The sequence below is a fragment of the Aythya fuligula genome, chromosome W, assembly GCF_009819795.1.
Source record: "Aythya fuligula isolate bAytFul2 chromosome W, bAytFul2.pri, whole genome shotgun sequence".
Lineage (NCBI taxonomy): Eukaryota > Metazoa > Chordata > Aves > Anseriformes > Anatidae > Aythya > Aythya fuligula.
Genome location: NC_045594.1, coordinates 10477239 through 10481175, shown reverse-complemented (window position 1 = coordinate 10481175; position 3937 = coordinate 10477239).

Genomic DNA, 3937 nt, shown 5'->3' with positions numbered 1-3937 from the left:
GCAACCTTAGGTTTGTGAAAGAGCCTGCCGGTGGTCATTTGGCAGTGTAATCTGCGTCTCTGCACTCCTGCCCTGCAATAGAGCTAAGTCGTCATTAGTAATAGTTATAACACCGATCTGGGGACTAATAGTCTTTTTTTTTTTTTTTGCATTGCAAGATAAACCTTTTATAAAAAGAATGCTAGAGTGAAGCAGCACAGCCGCTGCTGCCGCTGCCTCCATGGTTACGTCAGACAGGCTGCAGGGTCCTGATGTCCGCCCCTCTGCTCTGTGCCGACTCGCCTCACGGTGAGAGTCGACTGCCGGTGTCCACTGACGCCTCTGATCTCCCGTAGCAACTCGATCTCGGATGTTCCGAAATTACTTCAATTTCCCCGCGTTTTGCAGCTTCTGTCAGGTCTATTCTTTTTCTCTCAGAGCCGTCCGTGGCTCTGCAGCGTCTCTCAGGGCTCTCTCCGTCCAGCGGTAGTCCCTCCGTAGTTTCTCTGGTCTCCCAGCGCCGCTCCAGTCTCTCGGCGCCGCTCCGGTCTCTCGGCCTGTTCAGGTCTCAGCGAGTCCAGGTCTCGGCCTGTGCGGGCCTCATATGTTGCAGGAAGCATGTCATATCATGCTCCTGCCTTTTTCTTGTCACAGTCAAAACATTTAAGAGCAAAAAATAGGATACACAAGATACACAAGATACACCGGGCACCACCACTCAAAACTTGGATAAAACAGCACTTCTTTTCAGTCTGTCAAGCACTTCATTCGTCTCTGCCCACTCCCCTTGCAGAGAGTACGGAACCATGGATCGGAACTCTGCACTCGCTTTGCAGCAACGCTGCGTCTCACTCACACAGCACAATCGCACACGGAGGCCTCCAGCACATCTCATTCATACCACAGGAATATAATTTAGAATGATAACCAACCAAATAAGTATTGTCTCTGACTGTGTTCTTCGTGAAGTGACTTGTAACACTTTGTTTCAAACCCTTACATTTACACAAATACTTTCAACACAAAATACATACAATATGCAAATATTACAATATACAAAATGTCAACACAAAATACATACATAAAAACACATACAATTATTAACACTCCAGTTAGTATCCCTCCAGCAGCCGAAAACATACCGTTTGTCTGCAGTTTCAGGAGATCTTTGCTCCTGTGGTGAGCAGCTGAGAGTGGAGTCCCCTCCGAGCAAAACACTCAGGGTGCACCTAGGGGTGTCCACGCTGCAGCAGATCCCACAGCTGAGCAGAGTGTCTTCTGCCTGGCTCTCCAAAATGACTCATAGAAAGCTGACTCCACAATCAGTAAGATTGTAAAGTAGGTATGTTTACTCAGTTCCATGCAGCACGGGGCGGGTAGTCCCACCAGAGTCGTGCACGCCTAACGTGGCAAATTGCTTTAGTAAAGAGTTACATATACATGAACATTCCTATACATATGCATAACCTGTCCCTTTGTGAACAGTCCTCCTTATCTCAGACCCCTTGATTAAAGTCCGAACTGTGAGGTTGTTTTTGATCTGGTTCTCGGGGTCCGAGAGGCTCCTGTTATCTGGTGGTATAAGTGCAGCACAGGCACAATACAGTAGCACATATTCATTCTTAATCAATTGCTCTCTAATTTCTAATTCCAATGTTTCAGCTTGCTCTTTTCCGGATCCACAGGTATTCTACTATTAATGTTCAAAGCCTGACAGACCCCGTCCTCCGTGGATCAAAATACATGGGGTCTTAAGGGTTCTTTTGGTCATTCTATCATATAATACTGGATCATTTTTAATTTACTCTTTAATTTTCTGGGGCCCCTATTGTTCCAATTTCTAATCATTATTCATAATGGACTTTTTGGTCATATATCTGGTAATTTGCTCCCTTTCTGGTCCTTGGTCTTTGATTTTATCTGACCCATCTGGGAATTTTACTAGTGGCAATTCCCACAGCCCTTGGTTGCCCCCAGTGAGAGTGTCTTGCAGGGGGTTTAGGACCTATCACCCACCCACGTATCACTCCATTCACCAGCCCAGCCCCCCCGACAGGAGATTAGAACCAGTGAGAAAACAAAAAGACTTCTACGCAGACTTTAGAAGCCTCAGTTACACTCTCACACACAAACACGGGCAACCGTACCTTTACCCAACCGGACGGTATCTTACGAATCAGTCGTCTTCGTCCAGAGTCCAACCGGACGGTATCCACAAGCGTCTTCGTCTGGGATCGAACCAGACGGTATCCACAAATGACTGTCGTCTTCGTCCGGTTCGATTCCGGACACTGTAATCCAACCAAACGGTATCCAAATGACCCTGTCGTCTTCGTCCGGATCTTCGCGCGCAGAATTACGGGCAAAAAACAGCCGGCAAGGGAGCTAAAAAAAAATCAAATTCTTTGCTTACCTTTATTCAGGTTCAGGATGGCATTAATCCTGATCTGACTCAAACAGGAGCCACCAAATGGTGGGGCGCCTCTCCTAGATTAAATCAGAATTCAGGAACTATAGCCCTCCCGGATGAGCCCCCAAATTGTTATAAATGGCTCAGGATTCAAATTAGGATTAAATAAAAAAATAGGATTTATTGAAAGAATATAAAGGAATAGAGGTAAGCAAACAGCGCTGGGTGCACCGGGAGTCTCCGCTCCACCAGGACGCACACCAGTTACATCAAGCAGCTGATTTTTATGCTCCTAGACTAATACATATTCATTACTACTTCTAAAAAAAATAGATTATTATAATTAGCTTCCGGGGTGCAGTCCCTCCTACTGGAGCATGCGCAGTCTCCTCTGGGGTCTCTTCTGGGGGTCTCTAGGGGTCTTTCATGCTGAAGGCTCGCAGTCTTCCTCTCCCCCTTTGTACTTACTGGGCACCATGCCAAGTTTATAGAACATCCTCTTCAAGTCTTGTCTCCCAGCCGCCCTTCAGCTTCTTTCTCCTTCCTCTTTATCTCTCGGCCCCCCCTAACCAGATACCAAAGATCCACATAGTATCCCATAACAGTCACTAGTTGTTATCAGTTGTTCTGAAACTCCCAGACACACGAGTAATTAAAACATTCTTCCCCAGCCATTCACAGACACATCTATAGCAGTGTTAGAAATAGAAGTCCGGAATAACAAAAGCAAACAGGTTCATAAATTTAAGAAGTGATAAATTGACTAGAATGAGGGGGAGACTGGGACACACTGCAGCTGTGGTTCAAGAATTAAATTGCCAGTGCAGGGCCCAGAGGCAGACAGGATTCAAACAGAATTGTTCTTTATGGACACGAATTGTTAAAACATTCCTCACATACAGATGGATGAGACACTGGGCAGTTACATGTGAGTCCAAAGCTGAAAAAAATTGCTTAAATGTATCACTGATAACCAGAAAGCTTTGAATTTAAAACACTATGAATTGAAGCCATAGAGAGTTTACAGGAAGGATCACAACTTTTTAGGAATATATAAGAAAAACATTAAACCAGAATTCTCCTGTAGCTTAATATGAATCCTATACTAAAATACTTAATGAAGAAAAAACTGAGCAAGCATTACAACCTCAATTGTCACGTGGGATACATTAGTTACATACAGAGTATCATTAGCCCTTCACAAGCATGCATTGAAAGGGCAAATGAGCACAACTAATTAGAAATCCAATTTTGCCCATAAGTAACACTACTAAGTGAGTTTAAACCTCCCACAATGTAAGAGCTTAATATTTATTCTTTGCAACAATGGAGACCAGTAGAATATTAATGGAATGATATTGTTGATGCATAAAGGCAATTGTGTAACAATTCTGGTTCCTCTAGCAAATAATTAGCAGATCCTCCTGGATGAGAGAAGCAAAACTATCTCCCTCTGTGAATTACTAAATCAGGTTCATCTAGGTAAAAGCTGGACAAATAGATGTGCTACCACCATAACTTTGCTTTTCAGTGAGATGAGTCAAAAAA